Source organism: Mytilus californianus, unplaced genomic scaffold (genome assembly GCF_021869535.1).
Source record: "Mytilus californianus isolate M0D057914Y unplaced genomic scaffold, xbMytCali1.0.p SCAF_10, whole genome shotgun sequence".
Classification (NCBI taxonomy): Eukaryota; Metazoa; Mollusca; class Bivalvia; order Mytilida; family Mytilidae; genus Mytilus; species Mytilus californianus.
Window position 1 is genome coordinate 13,359,532 of NW_026262582.1, and position 10,302 is coordinate 13,369,833.

At 29.1% G+C, this 10,302-nt stretch overlaps 1 protein-coding gene across 1 annotated transcript in view; it reads left to right on the forward strand.

Moving 5' to 3' along the window:
- The window catches only part of LOC127718685 (uncharacterized), a 150,820-nt gene that overhangs the window by 107,628 nt on the left and 32,890 nt on the right, over positions 1-10,302 (forward strand). The gene's annotated exons all lie outside the window — the stretch shown is intronic.

A 10,302-nucleotide genomic window follows, 5' to 3' on the forward strand; every position in this document is an offset into this window, starting at 1 on the left:
CTATATATATATTGATATAAAACTAGTGAATTGATATATGACGTTTTTACTTTTCCTTCATAACAAAGGCATTTTACAATACCAATAAAGCATTGAGTACATGTGCTAGACGTCACAACTTAATTCAAAACGTTAATTGTTTATTTAACGACGCTTGAGACCAAAAGTGAGGCCAAACATACAAAGGAACATTCAAAATCATGATTCGAAAATAAATTGACAACGTTACGGCAAAAAAAAACAACAAAAGGACAAGAGACAAACAATATGGCCATTTCTGCGGAAGTAAATAGTCATGAAATGACTTAAAAGAGTACAGGTATTGACCGTTTTACATTCTTTAATCATATAGTAAGGCGAAATTAGTTAAACGAGGTTCAAATCTCGTAAATCGATTAATAAGAGACAGATCAAGGTAAAAAAACATATACTGAGGAAATCGTATGAATTTCAAAAGGAGCAAGAAAAAGGGTAAGCTTCTATAGATATGCATGCGTCACCCGCCATGAGAATTCCCACAGAGTTAAAATGTCACAATTAGGAATAGAACACAGATCAGACAATTATACAGGTAAATATCATATTTCTATATATTTTTCTAGCTTAGTATAAAGATATCGACACATATAATTATGCTAAAACAAGATGTTTTGAATGATTTTTTATCTTTTCATTTATAGAGATGACTACATTTAAAAAACAAATTGTACAGAGAATAATTTTATCAAGTGTACCATACCGTAGGTCCAACCTCTGATATATGGTATCATTCTTTTCTATTATATATTCAAATCAAACTATTCGCCTTTTAATTTACTATATACTATAATATACCTTACATTGAAAAAAGAACACCGTGGAACAAAATAAACTGCCATGTACTTGTAACTTATACGAGACACACCAATGGATGTAGTAGCACGGATCATTGCAGTAAACGGTAACAAGATATTCCCCTGCAAAAACAATATATTTATTTAAGTCATACGTTTTCTTCATTTTAATCATGGATATATGATATAACAGTACTATTCAAAATTGCATTCAAGATTAAAAAAAAATTTCAAAAACAATGGCGGTTTTTTTTTCATTTTAAGGTCTGCGTCAAATTAAAATTTCAACAAATCATATTTATAATTTTCATTTTTTATTTTACAATTAAATCACCTTTATTGCACTAAATGCTGTTTAACAATTTACTTAGCTTACAGCATTGGGCTAAGTTTCCCTGTGTATTAATTATTATATATCCAGGAAGAATATATAATAAAATATATATAAATGGTAGTATTATACATTTAAACATAATACATAATATAAATAAACATCAGTAAAAATTGATTCATTGATTTTTTTGTCTGTTTACAAATCGGAAAAAATAACAAATCTACACCTTAACGTTTTGTGATTATTGTGTGTGTTTACTTTCTCACAGGATACCTGTGTAATTGAGATTTACTATTCTTTTATAATTTGAAGGATTTATTTTTTCAAACTAACATGCTTGACCATGTTAATGGAAATAAATATATAGGTATGTGTATATAATTATGTTAAATTTACAAATCAATAGGTTATTTGGCACCTCGTGGTATATTATTTATAGACTGGAAGTAGCATGTGTTGATTTGTCAAACATACTCATTACCTACAGATATCACTTACAAGTTACAATATGTCGATGTTTTAAATAACATTTTTCCGGTTTTGATATTTCTAATCGCATTTAAATTTATAATGCCGTATATTTCCGTTTTGAAAATTTTGAAGATATCTATCTTTGTTTCTTTTTTGTTTGAAATAAAATGTGCTTTATATATAGAGAAAAATATAACTGTTATAAGAGTGTTTATATCAAAATATTTTTATATCTGATATTTTATAACCAGTTATTAAATGTTCTAGCCTTAGAATGTGTCTGTCTATTTGAAGATAAAGTAGCAGTTTATATATGTCTTGCCAGTATTTAGTATTATAAGGGCATGTTGTAAAAAAATGTAGTTTTCAATTTCTTTGTAGAAATTGCATGAACCGTTTTCTAATACTTTCCACTGAACTAATAGTTCATTGCATGGAAGGATGAAATGGAGTAATTTCCATTTAAACATTTTAAACTTGATGTTTTCTAGGTATTTAAATATAAAATAAAGTGTGCTTTAAAATTTTATGTTAAAATTTTCTTTGAAAATTCTTTCCCACTTAAGAAAACAAACAGGTTTTTCTTGTTTTTGAGGGGCAAATAATATTGAATATATTTCTTTATTACTCATTTCTGGATAGATATTATGATTGAGTAGTATTTGCAGATTTTTGGTATTCTTTATATGTACTTTTGTTTTAAATGAGCTTTCTTGCTTTAAAATATTCTGCCAATGTTTTGAAATAGCTTTCTTTATTAAGGATAATTCTCTAATTCAATCTCGTTTATCTTTTAGTTTAAGTAATATTTTATTTTCTGATATATAACCTCTTTCATCAAGTATGTCATTTGCATACAGAATATTATGTTCAATCCATTTAGTAAACAATAGTGTTTTCCTTTTGTTTGTATGTTATGATTGCCCCATAAAATCTGCTTTCTTATATCCAGAAAAGTCTGTGGGATCTTTGTCTGTCAACCCTTTACATTAATCCAAGTTTTAATCAATTGCTGATAGAACTCAGGAAGGGATTTAAATGATTTTTTGAATAACATATTAACATTTTTAATGTTCATTCGGAATATCAAAAGGTTCTTTCCAAATTTGTTTAGGTAAACTTGGGGTATGAATGGCCAATTATCGCCAAAGTTTTGTTTAAGTTTTAAAATCCACCGTAATTGAAGTGCTTTGAGATACAAGTCTATGTCGATCACTTTTAGACCACCTTTCGAATAGTCTTTACAAAGGGTTACACGTTTAACTTTATCTGTTTTCCTATTCCATATGAAATTATAGACTAAAAATTTAAAATTTGTATTATTTCCTTTGGTATGTACATGTTTGATGCAATATAACTTAAATTTGGAAGAATTAATTATTTTACTACTATTATTTTACCTATTAATGTTAAGTTTCTTTTCATCCAGTTTGATATTATCTTTTCACATTTTTTAGCTGTTTATCAGTGTTTAGTTTTTGACAGTCTTGATTGTTATAACCAAAGTAAAAGCTGAGACTTTTAATGTTATCTGTTTTCAAATTTATGTTTTCAAATTTGTGTCTACTATGTTTGAGTTTTCCTAACCAAAATCCCTCTGTTTTATTTCTGTTGAACTGTAATCCTGAGAAGCTTCCAAAAGTTTCAATTATATTCATTGCTAAACTAGCATCTCTTGGTGATTTAAGAAATAGGGTTGTATCATCTGCGAGTTGACATATTTTCAGTGAGCAGTTTTTACCATCTAATTTCACCTCTAAACCCTTGAGGTTATTATTTTGTCTTAGTTTAATTGCCATAATTTCAACTACCAATACGAAGGCTAACGAAGAAATTGACATCCTTGTCGAATTCCGCGAAAAATATTAAAAACTGCTGGACACCCAACCATTGTTGAGTATACAGCCTTTTATGTCTGTGTACATTGTTTGATCAATCTTATAAAATTACTTTTAAGGCCAAATTTTTCTAAGGTTTCTGACATAAAATTCCATTCAAGGGAGTCAAATGCCTTTGAAAAATCAACAAAAAGTATAGCTCCATCTACTTTAAAGTTCGCTGAGTAATCAATAATATCTTGTATTTGCCGGATGAAGCCTATGTATCTATTTTTCATGTAACCTTTTTGGTCAGTATGAATTTTTTTTGGTAATACTAGTTTTAATCTTTGAGCAAGTGCATAAGCTAACAATTTTATTTCATCATTTAACAGAGTTATTGGACGATAATTATTTAAAGAAAGTGGATCTTCTTTTTTATATATAAATGATATTGCCCCGACTTTTTGTGAATTTGATAATTCTCCTTTTTCATGGCAAAAATTGAATACAGATACAATCAATTCTTTTTTTTTTTTCCCAAAATTTTCTGTAAAATTCAACATTAAGTCCATCTTAACCTTGAGCTTTATTTAGTTTCATTTTGAATATAGCTTCTGTACATTCCTGCACTAGGATTTTTCCTTCACATAAATTACTTTCACTATCACTTAATTTTGGACATTTTTTAATATAGTTTAAGTACTTTTTGGTATCTTAAAAATCTGGCTTAGTAGAGGAATATAAATTTTTATAATAGTTAACTTCAAGGTCAAGTATTTTTTCTTGATCAGTAATTATATTATTGTTTACATCATATAATCTAGTAATGGTTTTTTTTTTTGCACTGCCTGGCTTTTTCAAGACCTAAGAAGTAAGAGGTTATTCTCCCTCTTCAATCAATTTCTCCCTAGATCTTATTTGATTGCCTTTTATTTTTTCATTGTACAGATTTCCTAATTATAGTTCTACTTTCTCTATTTTTTCAATCAGGTAGGTATTTGTTTCATTAACTTTGATGTTATTTGTATAAATTTCATTATTTACTTGTGTGAGTTGATTTTCTAATACATTGAATGAATCTTTTTTTGTTTAGGGCTTTCAATTTACAGAACTGAATTGTACAATCTCGAACCTCTATTTTAAAATTGTCCCATGAAATAGCTAGATTTTTTTAATCATTTGCTTTAATTCTATAGTTGTAAATGAGATTGTATAATATTTTTAGGTAAATTTTATTGTCTAAAACACTACTATTTAATTTCCAGTAACCACGTCCTTTATTATTTCTTGACATTTGTAATTTTAAAGATACACTATTATGGTCAGTGTATTGAATAACAATTGGTCTAATATCACAAGAGGAGCACTTTTTTTAATTTCAGTACTAACAAGGAAGAAGTCAATTCTTGTGGCTTCTGTTTTATTTCTTTTACACCAGGTGAAATGATTTTTATCTCGGTTTTTTCACGCCATATATCTGTTAATTTAAAAGTTTAACTTTAACAGAGACTGGTTTATCAAATTTTGCTCTTTTATTTTTCTTTTTTGTATCTTTTTCAGATAAGATATCGTTAAAATCTCCTCCTATTATTAATTGTCCAAGATTATATTCATCTATAAAAGTTTTAACTGTTTTAAAAAAGTGTTTCTTAGTTTATTATTATTTGGTGCATAAACGTTTGCAATTGTAAGTATGCTTTCATCAATTTCTATATTCGTCAGAAGAAGTCTCCCGTCTTTATCTTTATAATAGTCAATAAATTTGTAGTTTAGCCTACTTTTTAACCATATGGATACCCCTCTAGCATTGCTCTGACCATTACTGAAGAACAATTTCCCTTCAAATTCTTTTTTTAAAGATTCTTCTAAGCTGTCAGTAAAATGTGTTTCTTGTATTAGAAGGATATTATATTTTTGTTGTTTTGTCCATTCAATTAGTCGTTTTCTTTTTTTAGTTTGCTGTAGTCCCTTAGAACTGACTGTACATATGTGAAGATTTGGATCAGCCATGATTCTTATCATTAAAAGGTAAGAATTAATTTAGCTTTATGATTGGGAAACCCCCATCTATTTATAGTATCAATTATCGATTGTGTGCCTTCTGCATGTTCTGCTACTGTTTCACGCAAGTTTACTTTGACTAACAGGTGAAAAATTATCGGCTGTTTTGTTGTGTTTTTAACAATGTATTATTTATATTTTTTAATAGTGCACAATGTTTAACTATACGGAGTGATCCTATATAAAAAAATATTAAATAGTGTTCACATTTTATCACATTATTTAGATATACAGTATCATTAATACAGAGTATATAACGTAACGGTATTATGTAAAACAATGTTACACAGTGTTGTTTTCAAGTGAATGCATACAATTTTTACACAGAATGACCTCGCCTTACGGGTCATTATTTGGGTCAACAACGTTACTTTATTTACAAACTGAGCTGTGACAAACGTATACCACACACAGCTTGTGAATACAATAATTGAGAAATAAATTTTACTCAAAACAAAAAATATACATAAATTGCAGTGCTTCTGTTAAGAAAAATATTTACATGAATATACATGTATTATACAAAAGTTATATTTACAAAGTTTACAGTAGATTAACCATGCATGTTAACATAATGAGTAATTTACATAAATATGTGCATTTTTTATCAGTACTTTATGTGTTGCATTTGTCAGGACTTAGTCGTGATGGTTTATTATCCTTATACTTCTTTACTTTTATTTTGGTATATTGCTTTTTGTGACTATTGAATGCTGAGCTGCACTCTATCTATTAATTTGGACTCAAAACTATGCACATCATTTCAATACGAAATATAAGCATATGTGCATCTGCATGTGTGATTCTGTTTGTGTACACCTGTTGTCAATTCACTATTCATTTTTGGTGTGCAAAAGTGTGTTCTTTGCATATCTGTGTACAGTATTGAAAAGCGATATATGTATTATTTTGTGGAAGAATCATTTTAAGGCACATCTGGATCAATTGGAGCTGTGGTGAGAAAAGTGCAAACTTTAAATAAAATATGTAATTCACCAGAGATACTAATTGTGGAATGTGAGTGGACCTACCACTACATGTATATAGAGTGGTACTTTGTTCAACTCTGCTATGAATGAGTTTTGTTACAAGTGTCATCATGATCATATAAAAGATAATTATCACTGTACATGTATTACAGTATAATATTAAATTTGTGTTGCATTTATTTGTTTTCATATAAAGTTTCTGCAAACTGTTTGTTTATACAGTACTGATAACTACCATTGGGTTTCAATTGATATGATTTAGTTGCCAAAGTTTTGAATCGTTTTTGACGTTATAATTTTCATACCATTTCATTTATTTATTAGCTCCAACTTTCCTGTTCAGTCAAGGACATCTATTATACTATTTGAAGTAAATATATCAACTATTTAGAAAGATGTTAGATAGAACGCATAGCAAATCCAAACATATAGAATAAGATTGTCAATTTAATTATCAAAAAACGGAACAAAATGTTGTTAAATGAATTTGAGATCATCATTGTTCGTTCTTGACAATGTTACAATATTTATTTGCAGTAAAATATCCTCTGCTTCATCGAATATTTCACGATCACCATTACCAGTAGATGGACAAATACGATGCGTTTGCGTCTCAAGTCTCTTTCGAATTGCTTTCGCGATCTTAGTTCTTTAGTGACCAATATAGTCGTCACATTTTTTTTTTCTTTATTTAACCGATTGTATCCTATTTCCGATTGTTATATTGTTTGTGAGTGCGAATTAACATGACAGGTGATACATTCATAGCAGGTAGCGCCAACACTGTCGATATACCCGGCCTGCTCATATCTGGTTCATACGATTCCTCAGTTTGTGCTTGTTACCATAGCTTGTCTATCCCTTATTGATTAACGTGATTTGAATTTCGGTAAAATAATGTCGCCTTAATGCAAGGTAGACGTTGTCATAAGATCTCGTTATGAAACCAGGTTGATGGCAAGTGCTTCACATGATGCAACCTTCTTTGTGGTATGATCTTTTTCATTGTTTGACTGCATCTTTGATGTTAACATAGATCTTACTTTCCAAAGTGTTCACTGTTAAAAGAAAGTACAGTAACAAAAATACCAAGGAAAATTGAAAAGGGAAAGTCTCTTATCAATTTGCAAAATCAAAACCTTAAACACATCGCACGAATGAAAGTAACTGTCACATTGCTGACTTGGTACAGGCAATTCCTTATCTAGATCATGGTGGATAAAACCTGATCTTATAACTAGCTAAATCTCAAACTTGTAAGACAGTCGCATACAGAAGGCATATATTGACACTATTTCCTGAAATCTTTATAGACTGAAACTGGTTCCAGAACTATGAAACGGAATGACTGAAGTAGTCCCGATAACATTGTATAAAAGAAAGAATTTCATATGTGACTTGTTATTCATTCGTGCAGATATATACTGGTCTAAACGTTGATCCTTAATCTTATTCGATCAACAACCACTTTCAAATATAGGAATCATTAAAAATACATACATCATTTTATTTTTGTACTCTGTCAGAATATACATGCTCGATCAGGTCCATGTCATTTTTACTACCCCATATTCATAAGTACAATTGACTTATCATTTAACGTAAATTAGGTTTACGGACATAACAAATCTTTAATTTATCCCCTGGAACAGAATTATTTCTCAATTTCATTTTCGTTCTTTTTACAATGTTTTATGTTATTATGTTGCTCAGTCTTTAGTTTTTTATATTGTGTTTTGTATGCTTTTTGTTTTTGTTTTTGTCTTTTTCGTTTTTAACCTTGGTGTTGTCAGTTTATTTTCGACAATTGAGTTTAAATGTCACTTTGGTATATTTCTTTAATGAAGTTTAAAAGACGTTTTATATAATATGTCATGTATTGTAAAGAGAATTATAAAACCATTTGAAAGCCCTATCTATCTTTTTAGCCGATATGTGACAAGCTGATTGTGTATTTAACAGATATTTTGACAGGCAAGACGGATGTGATGCATAATTACGAATGATTCATAAACTGTGAAGGAATCAATCAGAATGAAAAAGGCCTTTGAGTCACAATAATAGTGATACGTTACAGATATTAAATCTGAACAAATATCTTATTCACATGGCATAACTAAATGTACATCAATGCATTTTTGCTTGAAAATGAGTGTAAAAAATAAAGTTGATAAGGAAACGATTTTTAACAAAAATGTATTTGACTAAAATATACTGTACCACATGCGCATTTCGACAATAAATGTCTCTTCGGTGATGTTTGAAGTAAACAAAAAATTGTAAATGCGAATAATGGCACAACTTGGTCAGGTATAAAAGTTATAAATAAAAAATCATAGAATTAAAAGGATAAATTTATGCTGAATAAGAATATGATACATTTTTGTATATTACATTTGCAGTCTTTCTTTAAAATGAGGAAGACGGACAAACATGGCTGAGGAAACGTTATAACTATCAACTATAATATAACATTAAGTATTTCACCAACAATATTGTCAGGTATGGCGTGTCAAACATTGTAATATCACCAAAAAAATGAAATATATGTTCATAAGAATAAATTATTTTCTGTAAAAATTTAAATATGTGCTCGCAAAAAACAAATTATATACAAATATAAAATTTAAAATATGTACATAAATTGAAATATAAATGCGGTAAAGATAAAAATATATTTAAGCAAAAATATTTGATTACAGAAAATAAATATATGTTCATAAAACCAAATAGTTGTCCATAGACATTAGATGTGTATTCACAAAAAAAAACATGTACATAACAAATTAAAATATGTTTTCATAAAATAAAATATATGTTCATCAAAAAAATGCAAATGTTGGTTATATTTAAAATAAAATACTTTCACTAATTTGCATCATTGGATGCCTTGTTTTATGTATAATTATTTACGTGAATTTCTTCCGTTATGTGAAGCCCCCTCGGGAGATGTCAGGGTACAGTGTTATTTGTGTACAATCTCTATAAGGGTTATAGAGAATTGTCACTACTTATATTCAACCAACCACCACGAACAGTCCCCAATGTAATACAAATGGATTCTTAGAACACCGGAAAGTCTGTTATTAAGGTGGTGGAAATCGAAGTAATCAGGGAGTATCGCCAGTCTCCTCAGAGGGAACAGAATACCCGAAGAGATATCTGCAGATTAATCTCTTTATATCACAAATGTGTGTGAAACGGTGATGTTCTGAAAACAAATTGTCTTGAGCTACACAGTATCTGTCAACTGCGGACACAAAGTCATCATAGATGCCAGACTACAGAAGACTCGTTAGTGACGCTCGAATCAAAAAAGTTAAAAAGGCCAAGTAAAGTACGAAGTTAAAGAGCATTGATGACAAACAGGTTTTGCCAAATACATTTCAGCTAAGGTACTCTATTCCTGGGGAAATTACCTGCTCTTTTTTCCAAACCATCTTGAATTATGAACCATTTTTGGTTGAGTGTTTTTCCAACCATCCTAGTTCATTTCCGTTGTTTCGGTTTATTATATTGATACTGCTGAAAGGTCAGTTTTTTTTTACCTTTTTTAGTAATGTTGTTTTAATATGTAATTAATTTTTTGTAAGTCCTGGCATTGGTGTTTGACTTTGTCGACTTCCGTGTAACTCCATGTTATGTTCAATGTAATTTATGAACTTTGATCTACGTGATCTTTTTTCTGTAGTTCTATCTTTTTCATGTGCTATGATTTCGGAGGTTTCATTTTTACTGTTACTGTCAATCCGTGAACTTTTCTTATTTTTCAGAAATAATTATGTTTCTAATTG